This window comes from Lissotriton vulgaris, chromosome 3_1, assembly GCF_964263255.1.
Source record: "Lissotriton vulgaris chromosome 3_1, aLisVul1.2, whole genome shotgun sequence".
In the NCBI taxonomy this organism is placed as follows: domain Eukaryota; kingdom Metazoa; phylum Chordata; class Amphibia; order Caudata; family Salamandridae; genus Lissotriton; species Lissotriton vulgaris.
In genome coordinates this window covers 81,450,478-81,475,866 of record NC_141689.1, presented here as the reverse complement: position 1 = coordinate 81,475,866, position 25,389 = coordinate 81,450,478, and positions in this window count along the sequence as shown.

Here is a 25,389-nt window from a genome sequence, read left to right as displayed (position 1 = left end):
GCAATTCCAGTGGAATTGAACCCAACTCATTATCTTCCCACTCCTGACGAAGGAAGGTACACATGACATCAAAAACATACCTTTGTTTTGGTGCCTCCCACTGTAGGAAGATATCCATAACCACTTGTGGACTGTACTTGGAGGTATTCGAAACCCATCTATGAGCAAGGAGATCTAACACTGCCCGCTCTTCCGGACCAGGGAGCTCTCTCCGTCTCTGCTTACATTCAGAAACAGGGGTCATATTCAGTGACCCAAAGAAAGGAGACAACAGACTAGTGACAGTCTCAGTCATTCGTTGCCGAGCAGAAGGAGAAGAAGTTGTCATGAGGACAGGAGACAAAGTGTTTTGAGGTGACAGAGACGTAGGGACAGAAATAAGAGAAGTCGAAGATAAAGGAGTGTAAGGCAAAAGAGTTTGAGGCAAGGCTGGTGGCAAGGCTGGCGGCCCTGGAGGGGGCTGCGCCGGGGGAGGAAGAACCATCTGTGAAGCAACGGGTGGCTGAACAACAACGGGGGTTGAATAACAACAAGGGGGTCAACAACTGGAGGTAACGGAGGTGCAGTAGCACCCTGCACATAAGGGGGTGGTAATCTCAGTAATTGTGACATCAAAGGATCCTTTTCAGGGTCTTCAGTCACATTTGAAAGGGGGGTGGCAAAGCAGGATAACATTTGTCAATGGCCATGCAATGTTGTCTATCTGACACTTCAATCGCACGATCTTCTTCATCTTCCTTAAATTACCTAGCAGCTTGCATTACCGATATATTCCTTTCCTTCCAATCTCTCTTAGCTTGCTTAATTTCTCGCTGTTTCGCTTCCTTATGCCAAAAGCGGAAAGAGTCAAACATCGCCGGCCGGGCTTTCTTCTTAATTAGCGCAACTTCTAGGTTATCTAAAACATCTGATTCAAAACTACCATGTTGGGGCCATCGTAAAACACCATCTTTCCTTGTATAACGGACCCCTACTTCATTAACGGTAATGGGACCTACACCATGCTTTGAATAGAGCTCATAAGTTGGAGTTCCAACCGTAGTTATCGGGCATGAGTCCTCCAATTGGAAATCCCTATTACAACTACAACAAAACCATTTCCTAAATTTGCTAAAACCAGGCATCTATTAGCTCACTAGTCTTGCTTCAAACTTCAAGGGGTTATCAAAAATGATACACTCGCAAATATACAAACCCCTCGGCTTCGACTATTGCAATAGCCGAATCAAAACCAAGAAACAAAACAAAGTCATGGGAGCGACCCACTTATACTTAACCAAAATGTCTGTCACGCCACCAGAAGACCGTCTAACGTCTATCCTTACAAATCATCAAAAGAGGGTCATAGACAGGGCGACAGTCAGGGCAGCAATCCTTCGCAGCCGTCGGAAAGGGGAAGCCTCACAGAAAAAAACCTTCGGGTCACGTCGACATGCAGATGCTTGGTATAGTCGGCCCATAACTCTAGATACAATATGGCATCTATGCCATGTTTATGATACATAAAGTTACCTGGAGTGTCCCTAGGGGGAATAGGAATTTCTTCCTCCAGTATCCCTTTCCTGGTTCCTATCTGCTTTAACTTGTTGAAAAACGGCATCTTGTTTACTTATTACTGAATACTCAATCCTTACTCCTTAATACTGGTTACAGCTAGTTTATACGAGAAACACAATAATGCACATTAAAACGGTCACATTCATACCACGACATTAATCACATAAGAAGACATTTGAGACATAGATGACTACCCTCTATACTGAATGTACTGCTCAACAGTACAGATACACTGGTGTAACAGTGCAGAAATTCAGAATACTAGATATACTGCTAAACAGTACAGATACACTGCCTAAAAACAGTGCAGACCGGACTTGTGTACCCAAACCCGTCTAGATACGTCCCAGCAATGGTACTCACCGGGAAGCACGGAAACAGAAGGCCTCGGAAAACTCGACTGGACTCGACTCGATACTTCGGAAAACTTCGGAAGACTTCGGAAAACTTCGGAAAACCTCGGAAACCTGGTGGGCCTCTTGACACCTCGGACCTTGCTTCTTTCGGCTAGGCTCTGGTCGGGATCCTCCGCACTCCTCACCGCCTCGTCTGGGCACTGATCGCAGTCTTCGTCACCTCCGTGGGTCAGAGGGAGATGCAGGAAATCCTGCCGGTACGCGTAGGTTCCATCTAACTGATGGCAGGGGACAGAGCTTGCAATGCGCCAACCGGCACGTGAGGTGGGGGAGGGGTCCCTATTCGGGCGCCAATATGACGTAAATTATTAATTTACTCTCTTAATTTCTATGCAGGTAAGTACTTAATCAATAATAACTCAGATCGGAAAGAAAAAAACAGAGTCCGTGGTGTTAGAGTTCTTAGGGGTTTTATTCCTTAAGAAGGAATGGTCATGACCAGGATATCTGATTCTGACCACCACAGGGGTGTCAGAAGGGATAGAGAGAGCGCGCGCTACATTTTATTGACAATACATAGCTTATATACTTAATTCATATCATAAGCAACAGTGCAGGAGGCGTAACAGTTGAGAGAAGACAAGATAACAGTATACACGTGGTACTAGTACGTAATCAAGAGGCGTGAACTGGAGGTGTGTGCTAGAAACGTCACTGATAGGTGACGCAGGTGGGTGGCACCAAGCAGAAATGTGGCAATGTCAGCAGAAATCGGAAGCTTGGATGCGCGCGCAGCTGCATGACGTGTGATTGGAGGGGTGCAGGGGACTTGACATTTACACTGACGGAAAGAGACAGAAGTCTGGCATGTCAGATCAACTTGTACTTCTATCATATCTGGTATCTGATGTTTAGGAACCATATTATCTGGGCGGAAAGGTCTCTAGGGCAGAAGCTATTCTATGCTAACTGTGGATGCGTGTATAAGCGCCTAAGTGTCTGCATGAGAAGCGTGGGGGCACGGGGCCTTCCATGGAAGCATGGTAACAGAAGCTATGAATTACTTGCACTGAGACGGGTCGGCCCTTTGGCTCTGCAGCTGGGGAGGATGTTTACTGAAGCTGGTAGGCAAGAATGCATTTTCGAGGAGCGGAACAGATAACTCGAAGGTTATAGTCAGTCTTGGCAGAAAGCAGGCTGAGCTGAGCGCGAGGGGCCGCGCTGGAAGTAAGTCAGAGTTCACGGGTACAGAGGCAGCCTGGGCTGAGGCTGTCATAGTCAGAAGCCAGAAAAAGAGGCTCGATGGCAGAAATTCAGGGCCTACTTTGCCAGAGCAGGAAAACATGTAAAGTACACTACAAAAAGACGGTGGCATAGCATACTTAGGAACGGACCATTTAACCCATTCAGGGTGGGTCTGAAAGAGGACAAGTTAACGTTGGACGCAAATGTATTTGCGTCTTCATAGCTGGCACAGGAGGGAAGTTACATGCACTTTAAGCTGGTACATGGAGTCGGTGGGGTACGCGCTAGGGAACACAACTTGACCATAGAATTTATATTTCCTCATTCCCTCCTTGTTCCCTACGGACCCTTCATGATATATCGATCCTCATGAATCGATCAGTTTGTTCTTGTAACATCATTTGTTCTTCTTTCTTTCTTTTACGTTGTGAGAGAAAACTGGAATGTTCAATACAAGAGGTGGCACATAGTCCACAAATCGCTGGCCCACACTGCAGGCACAGGCAGCAACTGAATACTAGGACTAGGCCAATGCCTAGGAAGGATAGGATCTTCCATCCCCAAGCGGTTAACGTTGTCCAGAACCAACCGGACCAAGTCCAGGTGCCTGGATCCTGATGTATCTGATTTGCAATTTTATGGAGACGTGTAATAGCTTGATATACAGATGGTGCGTTTTGTGGTATGAAAACACAGCAACTTGACCCGATGACCTTACAAGCTCCGCCTCTATCTGCTAAGATGACGTCAATAACAAGACGGTTCTGAAGGACAACAACCCGCATGGCGGACTGCTCTTCTGTTAAGTTACCTAAGGCGGAGGCAGTTTCATTCACTACTGCTTCAAGCGTTCTAGTTAATCTACGTATTAATTTACTATTCTGAACAGGTCCTAAAAAGAAAAAGAATCCTTTATTAAAATCGGTGTACTGTTCCCATGCCGTTTCTGTGTAGTCGACAAGTGGGATATCTCTTCTGGGTCTATTCTTTACTAGATTGGTATTTCTATGGTAATCAGGGGGAGCTAGGAAAACAGGTGGCAGAAGGAATGCAATGTAACAGGTACCATCCCAATCTGGAGGTAGACGTATGTATGCGGTATGACCACAAACAAAGTAAGAATGACTAATAGCTTTAAAGGACGATTTTCCATGATCGCTGAATTCGACCACAGTAGCGCATTTACTACGACCTAAGTGTACTGAACCTTTCTTCCTGATACATAATTCACCAGTAACTGGCAATACTGACATAGTAGGTATAACAGGTGCGGCTTCGGATTCAACAATAAGAATCATAAGGCTAATTGTATAGTTACCTAATCCATACACTTCATTTTCTAGATCAGTTCCTATTCTAGTGGGGAGTCCCTCCTTATCAGGGTAACAGACGTCGAGCAGGACCAAGTTCAGGTTTCCCCAAACCCAGCCCCCGTCGAAAACGGCAATATCAGGATCTAAGGAATTAATTATTTTAAACCATGCACCGCAGGAGCCATTGTGAGTGAACGGGTACGGAAAGAGGGGCAGAGCTCCCTTGTAATTCTGGTAGGGAGGGAGTCGGCCACATATCCAGCAATCTGTAGCATTGTTAGTTTGATGGGAATGATGTAGCATACTAATGAATGTGTTGTTGCGCAGCGCAAGTCTGTAGGAGAGTTCATGAGGAGGCAACTTGCTAAAAGTGTGTTCAGCAGAGACATTGTAAACAGATTGTTCACGCTTGAAAATAGGGTAGTAGATAGGTAAAAGGATGCTAGCAACAATAATTAAAATACTCAGAATAAACATGATTAATAGTGTCACTATACAGTGACTACGGAGTGATTTACAGTATGTACGTTTCTTGGCTTCTCTCTCTCTCTCTCTCTATCTCGATCTAGGGGATACATGTCAGAAACTATTTAACCGATTCACCTAGGGGAGGACTTAAACAATTAAACTGTCTGACTTGCTAGATCGGAGTTTCATGCGGTACTCCTCTTGGGGAGTTTTTTCTCGTTCAGATTCTGTAAAGTCTTTTGGCTCAACACAGTCTTTGGTGGGGGTGGACGAGTCTCGATCAGGTTTCAGTTCAAAATTTTTTTCACATGACTCGTGTGAACCCACCCCTTTCTCCCTTCGATCTTCACGGCGGTCCTCGTGGTGAGAAGGACGGTCTTCGGCGATTTCCAGCGGGGCTCCAACGGACTCTTTCTATCAAAGTTGCGCACTAATACGAGGTCCCCGGGACGGACATCATGTGGCTTTACATCAGTGTTGTCAGGGAAGGCTGCGGCAACCTGTGAACGACATGATTGGAGTGCAGACATCAAGGAGGCAAGGTAATCTGTCAACATATTGCAATCAACATCAGTTATTTTTTTCGGAATGGGCGTCCCCCACATATTCGGTGGTCTGCCAAAGACCACCTCGTACGGGGATAGCCCTGATCTCGAATGGGCAACCATTCTCATGTAGAATAGTGCCACTGGCAGGGCGACTATCCAGTCGACCCCTTTCTCCTGACATATTTTGGCAAGGCGGATCTTTAGTGTCTGGTTATGCCTTTCTACCAGGCCTGCGGCTTCAGGATGTCGGACACAATGGAATTTCCACTGGTATCCCAGTAATAAAGAAACTTCTTTCATTAATGCAGACGAGAATGGCTGACCGTTATCTGAATACACGACACGAGGCAAGCCGTATCGTGGGAAGAATTCACGAACCAGCTGCTTGGCAGTGGTCGGAGCAGTGTAATCTGGGACTGGGTATGCTTCGGTCCAGCGGGACAGAGCACAAACAACTACGAGAACATATTTAAATCCTCGACAACGGTCCATCTGGATATAATCCATCTGGAGGACTTCAAAAGGGTGATCGGGAGGATGAAATCCACCTTGCTCTACAGGGACGCTTTTACCTGGATTGAACTGACAACAGATCATGCAAATACGCACTTTCTGTTTCGCTGCTGCTCGTAAGTGTTTATTATTCCAAAGATTTTGTAAACTGTCTAACATCGCTTTCTCTCCTAGATGTGCTGGACTATGTGCTGTATTAATCATGACTTGAACCATAGAGTCAGGGAGAAACCATGTAGATTTTCCCTTCGTCATCCAACCTTGATCTGTCTGGATCCCTCCTAGTTCAATCCATCTCTTTATTTCTTCTGGGGTAGCGTGTGTCTGAATATCAATAACATCTAGTGCGGGATCCCTGACTGTCATGCAATTTGTCGGTCCTATTGTCTTTGTTGTGTCAGTTGTCTGAGTGTGAGTCAATGCTGTATGTTTCGCTGTCTGGTCTGCCAGGTCGTTACCCTGGGAAACAGAATCTGTGACTTTAGTATGTGCTTTACACTTCATAACAGATATGCCTGAAGGCAGATGTATTGCTTCCAACAGTGCTTGAATGAGGGGACCATGTTGGATCTTGGCACCGTGAGAGGTCAGAAAACCTCGTTCTTGCCATAACATGCCGAAGTCGTGTACGACTCCGAACGCATAACGGGAATCAGTGTATATGTTGACATTTCTGTTCTTGGCTAGAATACAGGCTCGGGTCAGAGCGATGAGCTCTGCCGCTTGAGCAGACAGTGTATCAATACGATGTGTTTCTTTAACTTCGGTTTCAGTGGTCACTGCATACGCGGCCACTAACTCTCCTGTACTTGTTCTCATACATGAACCATCCACATAAAGTGTCAGGTCTGGATTTGTCAATGGAACATCTGTTAAGTCTCGTCGGGGCTTTGTTACTGCATTAATGATCTCTATGCAATCATGCGGGGCTGGATCTGTCATAATGGTAGGTAACAGTGTTGCTGGGTTCAGGATGCTGCAGCGTCTGATTTCTATGTGTGGCTGGAATAGTGTCAATTCGTAACCTGTCAGTCGTGCTATGGTCAAGTGTTGAGTCTGAGTTCTGTTTAACAGAACCTCTACAGAATGTGGAACTTGTACTGTTAACTGATGGCCTAAAACAATTGAATCGCTCTGTCTTATTGCTAACGCTGTTGCTGCTACTGACTTTAAGCACGCAGGGAGTGCCTGGGCTACTGAATCCAATGTACTAGAAAAATAAGCGCAAGGCTTATGTGAACCTGCTTGATCTTGAGTGAGGACAGACAATGCTGTACCATCACGTTCTGTAACAAAAAGTGTAAACGGTTTGCTGTAACATGGTGTCGCTAAAACTGGTGCTTGGCATAATGCTTTCTTTAATTCCTCAAAGGCTTGTGTGTGTTCCTGAGTCCAAGGGAGGACAGTCGAAGTTGCCGCCTCCTGCGTCGTTGACTGGATGAGTGGTTTAGCTAGAAATGCATATTGAGGAATCCATTGTCTGCAGTACGAGGTGAGGCCTATGAAGGCCCGCACTTCCTTTTGTGTCTGGGGTCGTGGCATGTTTACAATTAACTGAATGCGATCGGGAGTGAGCTGTCTCCCCACTTTGGACAGCAAGTGACCCAAGTACACAACTTGCTGAACACAGAATTGCAGCTTCGAAGGAGACACCTTGTGTCCCTTGTCGGCCAGGAAATGTAAAACTGTCAGTGATGCTTGTTCACATTCGGGCTCACTTCGTGCGGTGATCAGTAGATCATCGACGTATTGCAGTAAGGCTGTGTTAACTGGCATTTGAATACAATCTAGTTGTCTTTTCAGTGCTTGACTATAGATGCTGGGGCTTTCTGTGAATCCTTGAGGTGCGCGGGAAAATTTGAAACTTCGTCCATTTAAACTGAATCCGAAGAGATATTGGCTCTCCGGGTCAATAGGTACACTGAAGAAAGCGTTCTTGAGATCAATTACAGTAAAGAACGTTGCTTCTGAATCAATAGCAGTCAATAGGGAAGAGATATCGGGGACCACAGGGTACTGTGGTACAATGCATTTGTTCAATTCTCGAAGATCAATCACCAGCCGATATACTGGCGGTGCATTGGGGTCAGTACGTTTAAGAATTGGGATGATAGGTGAATTACAGATATTGGAGTCGGTCTCTACGACCACTCCTTGGGCAATAAGTTCTTCAATGATTTTCAGTAAAGCCACTACAGCATCGGGTGGTAACTTGTATTGTCTGATTCTGGGTAGAACAACTCCTGTCTTGAGTGAAACACGGTATGGAGTGATATGCATACAACCTACATCAGCTGGGCCTTTTGCCCATAGGTGATCTGGTACATTTCTCAATCTGACATCGAATTCTCGCAACACATAATGACCCTTGAAATCCCGTAGAAAGAGTCTAACTCCCTCCGGGGAACAGCATATTATAGCTCCTAGAGCTTTCAGAGTTTTAATTCCTAACAGATTTTCTGGGCATGAGTTCGTAAGTAGCAAATCTGTAACTCGTGATAATGGACCCACAGCCAAGGGTACTGGTTCCGATACTTCATTTACAATAGGCTGTCCTGAGAAACCAAGGGAAACATTCTGTGAGCCTGAGAGGGGTGCCCCTGGGACTTCATTATGACTGATGGTGGTGCGGCTTGCCCCTGTGTCAATTAAAAACTTTCTGTCTTTTCCCAATACGTGACTGTGTACATAAGGACCTTCTTGATCTACAGGAATTTCAATAAGAGGCAAACCACCTTCCCTCTCCAGGCTGTTTCATGTATATCGGGGGTAATCTGGATATGCAGATTGGGCATACTGGTACATCTGTTGCGAAACTTGCTGAGTCGCGGCAATGGGCTGTGGTCCTGCTACTGTCTGTGCTGTATGAGATGGAGCATGCATAGGCTGTGTATTCTGTATTGGCTGTACATTTTGTGAGGTCTGTTGCTGGACCTGGTCTTGTCTAGGCGGATGCGGTCTTTCTTTAGTTTTACCTGTCGCTATGTTATGTTTCAGGACTGGGCATTCATGTACGTAATGACCTGGCTGCTTGCAGTAATTGCATGTCCCTTTAACGGGAGCTGTAGTGTGACTTGTCTGGGTCCCACCCTTCCTTTGACCGTCGGCTGGGACCGTCTGAGCTACTAACATTTTCATTTTCGTGTCTTTCATACGTTTCTGTTCTTGATCCTGTTCTTCTCTAATTCTATTCTGATGATATTGTAACATTTGTAACATCTGGGATGGCGTATTTGCCTGCCAAGTACTTTCAACTTTGTACACTCTATTTTTAACTAATGGTAGAGAGTTCTCGACTAGTTTTGATACAAAAAGGTGTGGATATGACTCGCTACTCGGTTTTAGGCCACTATTAATAATGAAACATTTCTCGAATCTTGAATAGAAGTCACTAGTATCTTCATCATGTTTCTGTTTACAGGACGAGATTGCGTCCCAATCTTCTTTTCTAGTTGTCAATAATCTTGGCAGGACCTGTACTATTAAACCGGGTAATGCTTTAGTCTTGTCCCCAAGGCCTACCCCTGGGACCCGTTTGCTTTCTTCGTCTTCTATTTCTGCCCATGCAATCTTTGTGTCCCCCACCTCCCATTCTTTTTCCTTTAATTTCTCGTAAATGCCCGTGGGCAACAGCACCTTTAACATTTTCATGATATCATCATACGTGTAATCCCCCATTAGTAACATGTCTTTAAGCTCTCTGTGAAAACCTGCAGGGTCTTTATCATGACACGGAACTAGTTTCTTCATTTCTAACAGTTCTAACTTAGTCAGTGGCGTGTGTACATATACACGTTTCAAGACATGATCCGTACCCATAACTGGGTGTACTTCTCGTAAAGGGTTCTGACTTTCAATGCCACTCCCGCATTGCATGTGGTACATTTTCCTTTCTGGAGGCGGGGCCGGAACATATTCAGGGCTTACGAAAGTGTTATATTTATGTCGTTGTTCTAGAATTATCTGTATTAACTTGGTACTGAAACCTCTCCATCTATCCATGAGTAGTGCTTCTAATGTTTCGTGTAAGGGACCTGGATCGGAATGTTGGTTTCTGTATTTCGTGAGGAGGTGCTGAATCATGTACACACCTGCTAATTTCTGTTCGTCTGGGGAAAGGTTCAGAAACGTCTGTGCTAAAGTGTCATCATTATATATGTCCGGATTTTCAGCCCATAATATGGCTGACCGGGCTAGTTCTTGTTCATCCATCGAATTGAGTACATGGTACCCCATTCTTTCTCGTAGTCTTTTATCAGTCTCCTGGAACTGATGTTCAGAAGAATTCGGGTTTGTTAAAGCAGAGAGAAAAACTCTCTTGTTTTCCGGACGGATGCCCTTCCTAAGGTAAGTTCCCTTACCTACATACGCTATAGTATCTGGAGTCCTTTCTGGTTCTTCAAGTTCTTCTTCCTCCTCGGAGGAAGCTTTTTCTTTCTGGTGTACTGTTATCACTGCTTTTCTAATTTTCTTGTACATACTGGCTATGCAAGCCCCCTTGTCATGTTTTCCTTCAGCTATATTTTGACCCCACTTGTTTAGTGCATCTAATTCACTTCGATCTGTTCCAGGCCTGTCTCGTTCTCTTATTAGGCAATTTATGAAAAATCGTAGTATTTGTGCTTGAATGTCAACTTTCTGTTTCTCCATGGCATCCTTGATACTGTCAGGGTCTTTCCCTGTCTGAACAAACTCATATATTCTATCTAGACGGTCCTTCATTCCTACATAGCATAACAAGATATCAGTAGCAGATCTTAACCGTAGTGATGCCAATATCATTTGATCGTCTTTTCCGGGTACTGGATCATACCTGCAAACTGAAATGTTTTCCTTTAATGCGTCAAGGCGGGGTGACCTGAACGTGAGAGGACTCTGCATATCCCTGAAATTGAATCTGTGTGTTAATGGCGGGGTCCGAAGACCCGCGGTCGCACCTCCTGAAGCGGAGGCTTGGGCATTATCTCCCTGTGGAGTCTGTATCTGAACTTGAATTTGTCGTTTGGTAGGATCAGGTAGACCTTGTTTCGGTAGGTCAATTTTGGGTGCGGGAAGTGGCGGGGCTGGCGGAACGGGGGAGGTCTGTCGCGGTACTGGCGGAACATGATCTGGGGGCGGGGTGCCACCCTCGTCCCTGTCAGGAGGCAGGGCACGAACAGGCAGATTGGTGTAAGCTGGTGCTACATCCTCTAGATAAGAATTTAGGAATATGTCTTTAGTAGTCTTATGCATTACTTTAGTTGGAACTAATGGTGGCGGTAAGTTTTTCGGTATTTCTGATAGGGCCTCAGGTGTACCCTCGGCCGCGAGATACATACCATTTACGAGATTGTTTCGGGCACGGTCTATTTGTTCTGTTTTTACTCGGATCCCTTCAGTAACTAACTCGTTTTCTTGGGCCTTGTCTGATTCTTTAAGTCTGTCCTCTCTACGGAGTGCTTTCTCAGCACGCTTATGTGATTCCTTACGCCAGAATTCTATGGCGTCTTTCTGAGATTGTCTAGCTTTCTTTTTCCATAGCACTTCTTCTACCTTCATGATGCACTCGGCATCCCATGTTCCGGTAACAGGCCATCTGTGTCTTTCGTCTAGATGCTTGGTATAGTCGGCCCATAACTCTAGATACAATATGGCATCTATGCCATGTTTATGATACATAAAGTTACCTGGAGTGTCCCTAGGGGGAATAGGAATTTCTTCCTCCAGTATCCCTTTCCTGGTTCCTATCTGCTTTAACTTGTTGAAAAACGGCATCTTGTTTACTTATTACTGAATACTCAATCCTTACTCCTTAATACTGGTTACAGCTAGTTTATACGAGAAACACAATAATGCACATTAAAACGGTCACATTCATACCACGACATTAATCACATAAGAAGACATTTGAGACATAGATGACTACCCTCTATACTGAATGTACTGCTCAACAGTACAGATACACTGGTGTAACAGTGCAGAAATTCAGAATACTAGATATACTGCTAAACAGTACAGATACACTGCCTAAAAACAGTGCAGACCGGACTTGTGTACCCAAACCCGTCTAGATACGTCCCAGCAATGGTACTCACCGGGAAGCACGGAAACAGAAGGCCTCGGAAAACTCGACTGGACTCGACTCGATACTTCGGAAAACTTCGGAAGACTTCGGAAAACTTCGGAAAACCTCGGAAACCTGGTGGGCCTCTTGACACCTCGGACCTTGCTTCTTTTGGCTAGGCTCTGGTCGGGATCCTCCGCACTCCTCACCGCCTCGTCTGGGCACTGATCGCAGTCTTCGTCACCTCCGTGGGTCAGAGGGAGATGCAGGAAATCCTGCCGGTACGCGTAGGTTCCATCTAACTGATGGCAGGGGACAGAGCTTGCAATGCGCCAACCGGCGCGTGAGGTGGGGGAGGGGTCCCTATTCGGGCGCCAAAATGACATAAATAATTAATTTACTCTCTTAATTTCTATGCAGGTAAGTACTTAATCAATAATAACTCAGATCGGAAAGAAAAAAACAGAGTCCGTGGTGTTAGAGTTCTTAGGGGTTTTATTCCTTAAGAAGGAATGGTCATGACCAGGATATCTGATTCTGACCACCACAGGGGTGTCAGAAGGGATAGAGAGAGCGCGCGCTACATTTTATTGACAATACATAGCTTATATACTTAATTCATATCATAAGCAACAGTGCAGGAGGCGTAACAGTTGAGAGAAGACAAGATAACAGTATACACGTGGTACTAGTACGTAATCAAGAGGCGTGAACTGGAGGTGTGTGCTAGAAACGTCACTGATAGGTGACGCAGGTGGGTGGCACCAAGCAGAAATGTGGCAATGTCAGCAGAAATCGGAAGCTTGGATGCGCGCGCAGCTGCATGACGTGTGATTGGAGGGGTGCAGGGGACTTGACATTTACACTGACGGAAAGAGACAGAAGTCTGGCATGTCAGATCAACTTGTACTTCTATCATATCTGGTATCTGATGTTTAGGAACCATATTATCTGGGCGGAAAGGTCTCTAGGGCAGAAGCTATTCTATGCTAACTGTGGATGCGTGTATAAGCGCCTAAGTGTCTGCATGAGAAGCGTGGGGGCACGGGGCCTTCCATGGAAGCATGGTAACAGAAGCTATGAATTACTTGCACTGAGACGGGTCGGCCCTTTGGCTCTGCAGCTGGGGAGGATGTTTACTGAAGCTGGTAGGCAAGAATGCATTTTCGAGGAGCGGAACAGATAACTCGAAGGTTATAGTCAGTCTTGGCAGAAAGCAGGCTGAGCTGAGCGCGAGGGGCCGCGCTGGAAGTAAGTCAGAGTTCACGGGTACAGAGGCAGCCTGGGCTGAGGCTGTCATAGTCAGAAGCCAGAAAAAGAGGCTCGATGGCAGAAATTCAGGGCCTACTTTGCCAGAGCAGGAAAACATGTAAAGTACACTACAAAAAGACGGTGGCATAGCATACTTAGGAACGGACCATTTAACCCATTCAGGGTGGGTCTGAAAGAGGACAAGTTAACGTTGGACGCAAATGTACTTGCGTCTTCATAGCTGGCACAGGAGGGAAGTTACATGCACTTTAAGCTGGTACATGGAGTCGGTGGGGTACGCGCTAGGGAACACAACTTGACCATAGAATTTATATTTCCTCAGGCTGGTCAGTTTCTTACAGTTCATTTCAGAGTCAAAAAGAAACCTAGTTAATGTATACATAAACTAAGAAGGCCAGGCCACTTTGTTCGCCAGGCTACCTTCACAGGCCTACATGAGGGCAACACAAAATGGTGGCACAGAACAAAATGGAGTCAGACTCGAGAATTACAAAACCTCAATATCGTCCCCCTGTAATAAAATTGGCTGAAACCGGCCCTAACAAACAGCTCAGCTGCACCCCCCCCTCCTCAGGGGGGGGGGGTGAATCATGACGCTCCAGCCTATACATTGCAGTTTTCATGCAGCTCTTTGAGGCCAGTTAATTACTCACAGTTCTACATTAGGATTAATGATTTAGAAACTGCAACTAACATTAGGCTCTCTCTTTTCAATTTTATGCACTTTGTGATCTGCATGGTACAAATTCTTTGCAACAGGTGCATTAACTCTCTGTGCTGCTTTATGGTGAGTCAAAACTTTCACTTGACAAAACTCCGATCTCTCTTTCCCTCCAGGAAGACCATTAATCACCAGAATTAATTTGACATTTTTATTGTTGCCTGAAAATTGCTGCCAGCAAAGAATGCAGCAACAGGTGCTTTTTAAACCATAATATTTGGCGACCCCACCCAAGGTCATCCCCCGGGGCGGTGGCAGCAGCCGTACCACCCTAGAGCTGGCATTGGACACAGGTGCCATAAGGGAGCCAAGGAGGTGTTGCATGTCAGGTGGCTCAAGCCATATCTCCAAAAGGACTATGAAATAAACATTATGGCTTTAGCACGCACAAGAGGCGGGGGAAGACAGTGAGCCCCTGAGTGGCCTAGTGAATGGTGATGTGAAGGAGGGTTCTGAGGATCGGTACAACGTTCCCCTGAGCTAATGCCTGAGCAGCAGAAAGAGTATGTGTTGAGGGGTGCTGGGATAATTTTCCCATCTCTCTTCACTGACTCCGGGTTTGACACCAGTCTGTGTTCATGACATAGATCCAAGGGATAGCTTGCCAGTGAAGGCTGACCAAGTACAGGAGAACATCTAGGCAGAGTTACCAAGATATTGTACTTGGGGGTGCCTCACTATTCCTGTATTATTTGGGCCAATCCAAACTTGTGGTTGGTTGTGTACTACTAGCCTTTGTGAAGTGACCAAGACAGATGCACACCCGACCCCCACAGCTGATGAGTTTGTCTGCTGGTCTTCTGCTGCTAACTACTTAAGCTCCATTTATTTGACCAATCTTTTTGAAACAAGGTGGCAAGGATTTATGGCGCTTTTCCTGTGGAGTCTAGAGTATCTGCATGCCTGAATTGTTATGTTGTTATGTTACATTTTCTTGTATAGCGCGGCGGCTGCCCCAGCGAAGGGGCGTCCCGGCGCTGGACTAGACAGGAGAAGGCACAACATACAGATAGGCTAACAGGTCAACTTAGCAGAACAGGTGGGTTTTCAGTGCCTTTCTACCCATGGAAGATAAATCAGGACTGAAGTATTTCAAAACTATTGAGATCGAGGAGATCTCTGCTTTACTTATGTCCGTCAAGTCGGGTTCTCTACTTGATCCAGTTTCGCCAACTGTTCAAGGAGGAGGAGTGAAAGATGTGCTGCCTCTGATCAATGAGCTACTGAATAATTCTTTGGCAATGGGCCAAGTTCCAAAGAAATGGACGCATGCAATGGTGATTCACATGCTCAAAATACTGCTGCTGGATCCCACCAATACAGAAAGCTACCGACCTATCTCACTGCTTCCATTATTGGCTAAAGTCACGGAGAAACATGAGAACAGGCTGCTGTCTCTGTTTGTTGAGACTAATCATCTTCTTCACAGGACACAGCCGGGATTCCACCTATCCTATAGTATGGAGTCGGCCCTGCTGTCAGTCTCGGAATCCATACATCAAATCCTGGACGAAGGGAGCAATGCCACTCTCCTGATGCTACATTTCAGTATGGCGTTCAAAACTGCATCACACAGGATGCTCATTGAGCATCTATGGAGATGCAGGGTCGGCCATATGACCTTACGATGGGTGGCTTCCTTTTTACAGGGATGCACTTTCCAGGTGTGTCAAAAAGCACACTATTCTAAAGTGTTTAATCTGCAGTAGGGCGTACCTCAGGGTTCCTCCCTGAGTTCAACCTTATTTAGAATTGATATGCTCTCCCTGGCCAAGTTTATTGAAGGTCATGGGTTTACAGTAATCACCTATGCTGATGATACTCAGCTGTTCATTACCCTCGCCCATGATGCTGCAAGTTCAGCTAACCTCATTAAGATCGTGCCAGGAGGAGGTTGCCGGGTGGATGGAACAAACTTGCTTAAAGTTGAATGAAGGGAAGACAGAGGTCTCAATCTTAGGCAAATAACCAGACATCTGGCTGGCCTATTGGAGGCCTGGTACACTGGGCACTTTACCCAGCCCTGAGCCTAAGGTAAAAAAACTGGGCAACTGGTTTGATCGACAGCTGTCCTATGACAGCCAAATTACAGCGTTGACTGGGAAATGTTTTGGAAACCTTAAGATTCTGAAAAAGATCTTGGTTGTGCTCCCTGAGATTGCAAGGAAAGCTGTGGTCCACACCTTAATCATATCAAGGCTGGACTACTGCAACGTGTTGTATCTGGGAGTGTCCCATTTGCGTATGATATAACTCCAACTAGGCCAGAATGCGGCAGCTCGCCTGCTACTCAATCTCCCGCAATACGTCTCTATGGGATCTTCACTAGCCAAGCTACATTGGCGTCCTGTGAAGAAGAGGCACTCATACAAGGCTCTTTGCTATTGTGGCAAAGCCTTGACAAATAGTGTCCCTCTGTACACACAGCCTTTCATCCACCCCTATACTCCTCGAAGGAATCTAGGATCCTCGGGGACTAGCAGGGTTTATATTCCAAAAGTGTACACTGATGGCAGCTCTTTAGCTCCGAAGATTTAGAATTCACTGCCTCTTTCTATCCAACAGGAGTCAGACCCCACAGAACTCCTTTAAAAAAAAAAAAAGAAAACATGGCTGTTTAGATAGAATCGGTCTGTTATTTTCTGAAATTATGTAGCACAGGGGAAACACTTTCCGACCTACTCAGATACACACTTGAGTGAAGCGTTGACCAGCGGGGATCACCTGGATTGATACAGTTTTCTTGTGCACTAGGATCCACTATACCAACCATACCTTACTCTCACACAAAGATAAACATCCCTATTACAATTGTGCCATCGACGAGGTCTCGCAACGAGGACCACAACATTTAGCAGACAATTACAAGATAGTGTCTTCTATGCTTTTTAATATCATCCCGGGATCTTAACCCACGTCGGGCCTGATAACAACTTCAACTTCTTTACACTAAGCGCTACACTCAAAAACTCAAAACAATGCCACATCACGCCACACAATCTCTGCAAAAAACTGCAAGCTAGACATAAGCAAATGCAATGCGCAACTCCTCCACGGTCACAAGTGTCTCCCGAACTGCTCGTACTCCACAAATCCTCAGACGCAAGACATGAGCTTTAGGGACTCAGACTGGATTGGGCCAATTTAAAATGGCATAGCCTTACTCCTTTACCTCAGTAACCACCTGTCCTCTGCTACCACCTGGCACGCTGCTATAAAACCCATCAGACAGACCGTTATAGTTAACTGAGGAAAAAGGGAGTCAGCATTCAACAAAACAATTCTAACTCTTGTAACCCATTTGACCACACAATAAGGCCAAGGAATAGGTAGCTAAAGTTATGTTTATTACAATTTAGTAATCAATTCAAATCAATGCACATTAAGAATCATTCAATTACAGAATTCAAAAGGAAGTGTTAGTCAACAAAGTGAATCCATTTTAATCAAGAACTGTGACTTGTCACAAGTGAAGCCACATCAGTACAAAGACATAAGTCTGGAAAGCATCTAAGCAGGGTTCTAAGTTTGGATTGACGATGGTTCAAAATGGAAATCTCAAAGAATATTCAAGACAGGAAGGCAAAGCAGGAAGGTGTCAGCATTGAGAGGATTTCAGGAGAAAACCTCTAAAAGGGAACAAGTGTTTTGCATATAGCTTTACTCTCAAGATTAGGGTAAGCAGAGAGGTATGTACCTCTCTAAGTCAAAAAGGGATCTGCTCAAAACTGTAACAGTGTATCCATTAATCAAAGCACACCGATACATTCTCATATTGCGATCTTCACACCACCCTTCCAGGAACCAATAGGATTGAATTCCATGTGCACATTGGCAACACCATCAAACTTTCCCATCTTACGAAATCTGGACATACTCATGACCTTGGATGGAACACCGTTGCTTATACACAATGATGTATAGTCATCTTTCTCCAACTCATCAGTCATCTAAATCTCTGCCAAGAATTTCTTCTCAGGATCACTGCTATCTCTAACACATTGTACTCCTTTCTCTAGCTAATGAAGCCTTGAAACTGTATCTGCAGAGGAGAGAAACTGCAAGGCAAACAAATGCACTTTAAATTCAGGCCTAGCTAAATTAGCATAGATGGACACTGAAATGTGCACTTGAAAAAATGATTATAGGTGCACATACCATTTCAAAAATAAAGACAGAATATAAATGTAACTTAGGTTAATGAACTAATATACTTTTAAATAAATGCAGCATGCCTTGAGACATAACAGTAAATATGTATGAAAACTACATTTCGTTCATGGTAAGGCTAAACATTAATGCGCACACTCTCATGAATCGCTAGTTTTTACAGAGAATGCATTTCAGTAATCTAGCTGAACACTCCTTCTCATTAATACAGTTAAGGCACGCAGAGTATATGGTGCTACGTGCACATACATATTGTGCTTTTGTGGCGTGTAAGGGAGGAGCCAAAGTGACCCTGCTCCACCTTTATAAACTCCATAGGGCTTTTGTTAGCAAGAAGCAGCTGAGTGGTGTTTCTGGGTACTGACATTTGTTTGCTGGGAGGGATAGGACTGCAGTGTGTGTAAAGGGAGGACATTGTCTGTCTTTCATTACTCCTTCAATTGGGCTCATGAGCAAAAACATCAGGGCTGCCATCTAATTTGACAACAAATGCTGTATGATTAATCTGTGAAACTTTGTGTATCTATGTGTAAATGTAGACATAAATGTAAATGTAGACATAAATATTTAAATGAGTTCTAGACCAGTGTAAGTCCCAAACCTTGGGGGATGCCTTATGTTTGTGGCTTGTGTCTCCAATACTGGGGTGAACTCTAAAGGGGGAAGGAGGCACCCATATTTCAAACCTAGCTCTCATGATCAAAATCCCTTTGGATTACTTTCTGGTCTTTGCTGGCATTGAAGGAACCTGAGTACACAATGCTGCTGTCTCTGGCTTGTTCCCCTGGTTTATCCAGTTATGCACCGTGATCTTTCTGTTTCATCCTGGAGCTCAGACACCAGGTATTGTTAAGAGCTCCCTGGTTTTGTTCTGATGCCTGCACAGAATCCTTGTGCTGGAGGGAGGAGAATGTGTCTATTTAGGGATGAGACAAGGTTTTTATGAGGATCGTTTTTATCTAATTAGGTGAGAACTGCTAATTGTTGCTGAACCTTTACCACAGGGATTCCCAGTTCTCTTTTTCTCTTATACGTGAGATTTTAATGTTGTTTCTTTTCATTCTCAGCCTCAGCGCCTGGATATCCGCCTGGATGGGTTGTGCGCCATACAAATACACATAACATAACATTGGGTTTTCTTCCACTTCCAGTCTTTCATTAGTGTTTTCCCCTTTATTGAAGTACTTCTGACAGTGCCTTAACTCTCATGAGCTCTTGGTCTTGTAAGTAGCTCACTTCCGTTCTGTTGTGCCTCCTCTATTCTGTCTTCCATCTCCCGCCACCATCCTTCTCTGTCTTTGAATTTAGGGGCACATCATCAACAACCGGTGATAATTATCGCTATGCGCACTTAGCGCTAGGATAATTATCGCCGGCTATCGCTTGTTTTTATCGCGGAGATAGCGCGCTATCAGCAACGCTTATCTACAGAGCGATAAAAATAACCGAGTTAGCTGCCAAATGTGCAATTATCGCTGGGATTCCAGCGATAATCGCACAACGTTTGGCGCTACGTTGTTGATAGGGCAGGACATACTTAACCATGATATCCACCTTCCATTGGATATCATGGCTAAGTCAAACTAAAAGCAGGCGTAAGGAAAGTAGCGACAACCGCTGTTAGTGCTACTTTTCTTATCGCTATGCTTGTTAGCGTGCCCATTGATAATTGGAGAAATGTCGGTTAAAGACGTTCTCCATTTATTTCGGGAAGGAACGCCCACTTTGCATCTCATTAGAGATGCAAAGGGAGGCGTAGGGAAAAATCGCATGTTAGCAGCACCCTCTTGTTAATAGGGTAAAAACATGATCTCTGCTTTTTTGGCTTTTAAAGCCAGAAAGGCGGAGATAAGGCCCTTGATGATGTGCCCCTTAGTTCTTTCTTGTTCCAGTACTATCTGAATTCCAAAACCTCCTGTTTCATCCCTTGCCTTTCTGTCATGTTGGATCCTGGGAAGGTTTTTGATTGTACCGTATTGCATAGCTCGAGCTCTCTCGGTTTTTTCTCTTGTGTTCTCTTTTTCATGTCCTTGAGGTCGACATCCACTTTCTGTTGTCCATTTTTTCATGCTTCTTTCTATCTGAGTCTTCCCTGCACGCAGATTTCATTTTTTTTTTTTTTTTAAACCTTTTTATTAGTTGCGTTCAGTACATACTCATGACAATGACAGCATCTGCAATCCAGTAAAGCAAGAATCGTGGTACATTCATTAGCAAGGCATCAATTCCACAAAGGATACAAGAATACAAATATATGTTCCCATGCACAGTAGCGGAGAGTTTAGTACCCCAGGATCCTCCCCCCCCCACCACATGTAGGGGGCGTGCTGAAAGGGAAAACATCCCCCCCATATATCCAGATGTGATGGGAGGCAGGTACGGGCGGTATCCCCAGAACACACCGAACCCAGCCTGTCTCCGCACCTTCCAGTCAGCTAGCCGTGTCGTCCTGTGTAGCAGTGTATCAGACGTGCCCTAAGTGTATACGTCGGCTCTGAGGATTCAAGCTAATGACATGTGTAGGGACAATCGGGGTGCAATATAGTATGGAACAGTCTCTCTCCCCAGATGTCACCTGTGTCGCCGTGTAAGCATACCCCCAGTGTGTACGACCACCATCCCCAACCCAAGAGGTGGCAGAGTAAGAAAGGTTCCACCCCTAATCAGTGTCTCGCGCCTTCCAGTAATTCCCAGTGCCCTTAACACATATAAGTTTCTTCCCTGACAGCCGTTTGTTTGTCGTCGTGTTTCCGACAGTCGTGTCCCCCCGTCCCCATGCCAGGCATTGTATAGTACCTCCCTCCCTAGAAAACGTGAAACGTTGGATGCAATGTAAAGCCTCTGCACGCTCACGGGCTCGGGTTCGGTTCGTCATCTCCAGAGGAGTCGCTATGTGTCGCCTGAGCTAACCAGTACACCTGTAGGGGGGACCAAAAATCACTGGGCGCACACCGGGCGGGCAATAGTTCCGCATAAACGCCGTGTTGGTCTTGGCAGTATGTGAGGTCGTCCAGCCACTCCTTAAATTTCGGCGCCCTCCCTCTCCCCCATCTACAAGCTATCCTCCGCTTTGCAAGGAGTAGCGCAATGTCGACAAATTTGCGATCTGACCTGGGCACGTGTTTGGTATATCCCAGCAGCATCACTAATGGCTCCATGGGTAGAGGGCCGGCAATCATTACCTGGAGCGCTGCATGCACCTGCGTCCAGTACAATTGTATGGCTCCACACTCCCAGGCCAGATGGAGGAAGTCTGCGCCATCCTCTCGACATCTAGCACATCTAGCGTCCTCCGAGAGGTGAAACCGCAGTTTCCTGACCGGGGTATAATAGTATCGGTGCACAAACTTATAGTGAATGATTTTCAACCGACAGCTGGAGGATACTCTAGCCGTGACTGAGCAGCAATAATTCCACTGCTCGTCTGTAAGAGCAGTATGTAATTCAGAATCCCAGTTAGCCCGAGCTCTCGGCAGGACCATCGGATGCTGTGTACGCATAGCGGTATACATCTTAGACACCAAGTGCTTGCCATCCGACACGAGCATTACATGCAATGGCAATACCGTCCCCGGTTCCTCCGGGAATTTAGGGAGGATGTCTCGCATACCTTGCCGGAGTCTAATGTAGTAAAACACCTCCATGGGCGTCGGGGGCGTAGATTGGAATATCTGTTCTTTGGTACGGAACAGTCCCTCATGGAATAGGTCACCCCATGTGTTAAGGTGTACGCGAGCGCACATGGACCGAAATCCATTTTCCGTTAGGAGCGAAAGCTTCGGGTGGTATGCTAGGGGCATTGCCGGGGAGTAAAGCATGGGAGCAGTCAGAAGTTTAGTCACTCTGCGCCAAGCATCGATGGTACAGGTAACTGTGGTGGCGGGCGTTTCAACATCCCCCACCTGTCCCATCAGCATGCCCCTAAGCGGGAGCGGGTGCACGATCCAGTCCTCGGCCGCTATCTGCGGCATGAAGGGAGCGGGATGGACCCAGTGATAAGAATGCTGAGCCTGAGCACTAAGGTAGTACAGTTCCATGTTAGGAATATCAAATCCGCCACTGTCATATGGTTGTGTCAAGACCCTCCAACTAAGGCGTGGTTGCTTACCACCCCAGAAAAGGCGGAGCAGTTCAGATCGAAGCCTTTTGAAAAAATAGGCCCCCGGGTAGTATGGGATGTTTTGGAACAGGTATAAGAACCGTGGGAGGACTACCATCTTGATCAGGGAGGTTCTACCTGCCATCGAGAGCGGCAGGGCCCGCCAGTGATTTACATTATCAGCCAATTGCGAGATAGCCACCCCATAATTTGACCGGATAACATCGTCCTTATTGAGCGATATTTCTATGCCCAAGTATCTTAAGTCAGAGCTGCACCACTCCAGGGGGTAATCCAACTGAAAGCGGGCAACTGATGCCGTGAGGGGGAAGAATTGTGACTTCTTCCAGTTGATGTGCACCCCGGATATGCCGCCGAACGCCACGAATTCCCTCAGGAGCGGGTTAAGGTGATCTTGCGGGTGACGCACATACAGAGTGACGTCATCCGCATAGAGAGAAATACTGATCTGACGCTGATGACAGTTGAAGGCACTATCTTTGTGTAGCTGACGGATTCGACAAGCCAACGGTTCAATTGCAAGGGCAAAAAGCAGGGGTGACAAAGGGCAGCCCTGCCTAGTCCCTCTCGTTATCGCCATCTGGGCCGAAAGCGTCCCATTGATAACGATCCTAGCAACTGGTGAGGTGTAGAGTAATTTTATCCAGGCTATGAACAGTCGGGGGAACCCCATCCGGCACAGAATAGCCAGTAGGTAACCCCACTCCACCGAATCGAACGCCTTGGTGGCATCCAGAAACACAGCAGCGATCGGCAGGTCGGGCGAAATGGTGGGTAGTAGGGAGAACAGCGTTCGTAAATTATGGGAAGTAGCCCTCCCAGGGACAAAGCCAGATTGATCCGGCAGCACCAGTGTATTCATAAGGAGGGACAGCCTAGTCGCTAACACTTTCGCGAGGATCTTCGCGTCGCAATTTAGCAGCGATAGGGGCCGGTAGGCATCAGTGTCCTTTGGATCTTTCCCCGGCTTCAAGAGCGATGTGATCGCTACTTCCCTCATGGAGCCCGGCAGTATCCCGACCTCGAGCGAGTCTTCAAAGACTTCCTTCAATACCGGCACCATGATGTCGATATAGCACTTATAAAACTCGGCCGGTAGCCCGTCCAGCCCCGCCGCCTTGCCATTGCTAAGAGACATGATTGCCTCCCTGATCTCGTCCAGTTCGAACGGGCATCCCAGAAACGCCCTGTCACTATCGCTTAGCCAGCAGAGTGCGATGTCGTCCAGGAAGTTACCGAACTCCACCTCACCCTCCTGCTGCGTGGAGTACAGCCGCTTATAGTGTTGTAGGAAGGCAGTTTGAATTCCATTGGTATCCTGATGTGTCCCGCCCTCCCCATCAGAAATTTCCAGTATATGGGTAGCGAATCGCTGGCGCCTCGTGAGCGCCGCGAGCACCTTTCCCGGGCGATCCCCCTCGCAATAGCGTCTAGCCGTCCAGTACTTGCCCCGGAATTTCACCTCCCTGGCAGCCTCCTCCTCGTAAGCCGATAACTTAGTCCTGAATTTCCCGGACACGTCAGGGCAGGGATTTCCAACCATCTCCGCCTCCAGCGCCTTAAGTTCCGCCTCAAGTTTAGTTAAAGTGCGCACTATGCCCCTCAGAATGCCGCAGCTTTTAGAGATCGTGATCCCCCTCACTGTCACCTTAAAGGCCTCCCAGATCGTTTCGACCTTATCTACCGATCCCTTGTTCCTGGGGAAGAAGGCTTCAATCTCCTCGCCCAGTTCGTGCCGAAAGACAGGGTCCAGCAGGGCCGAAGGAAAGAGTCGCCATGGCGGCCTCACCCTGGCATATCCCGGCATCGCCAAGACTGATAGAACAGGACAATGGTCCGAGTAGGTGCGCGGCAAATGGGTCACCCGAACAACCCCACCAGCGAGGCCACGTGAGATAAAGCAGTAGTCGATCCGCGCCCATGAGCGTGTGTGAGCCGTGAAATGGGTACCTTCCCTAGCAGCTGGGTGGGCGTGTCTCCAGCAATCCACTAGGCCAGCCTCTGTTAGTATGCCCTGGAGTGAGTCCCTGGCCTTCGTATTGTATTGTATACCACCATCCGATCTATCCGCCCCAGGAAATAACGCCAAATTGAAGTCTCCCCCCCATACGATGTGCATGGCTTCAATTTCCAACATATGACCCCACAGCGATAAAAAGAAACAAGGAGTATCCACATTAGGCGCGTAACAGTTCACAAACATTATTACATCAGTGCCCAACCTCCCCCAAAGGATGACGTATCTCCCTTCCCTATCCACCTTCACCCCCAGTTTTTGAAACGGAAGTTGCTTATTGATTAAAATAACAGTCCCTCTGGAGTACGTGGAATAGGAAGAAAACTCTCTCACACTCGCCCATCTGCTCGCAAACCTGGGGACACTATTTGGGCTAAGGTGGGTTTCTTGGAGCATCGCCACCTGCACACGGTGCCTATCTAAATATGCAATCACATTTCTACATTTTCGGGGGTTATTAAGGCCGCGGACATTCCAGGACATTATTGAGACAGTAGTCAAAGCATCATCACCCATGTTCGTCTCCGTATCCCTGAACTAAGCCTCCTGTCAACGCACCAGCCGTCAGGTGAAATGTACCAAGTGCCAATCTGACCGCCGTCCAGACCTTTCTCACCATACGACCTGTCTTGCTGTCATACATCCAACCTCCAGTACCTGCACACATGCCATGAGCGCCAACCGCAACAACATCGCCACTTTCGGCAACACGCAACTCAACAACCGAGCCCCTCCCCTCCCTCCATGCACACTCTCCCAACCCCTGCTCTCCCGCTCCCCCCTCCACCCACTGAAGCAACCCAAACTTGCCAGTACAAAATCCCCCCCCCCACCCCGAGCCCAACAATCAAGAACAGTAGAAAAACCATGTGGGGAATCCCCTCCTAGTGACACTAGAGGAATGCACCCGAACACCCCACCACTCTCCCCTCGACCCGCATGCGCCATACGGAGACGACAGAGAAGATGGGGTGGTGCCTGGCATGTATTATCCCTGTAGGCTAAAACCCAAGCGCCCAGTAAGCGCCCCACCTCGCCCCCCTCCA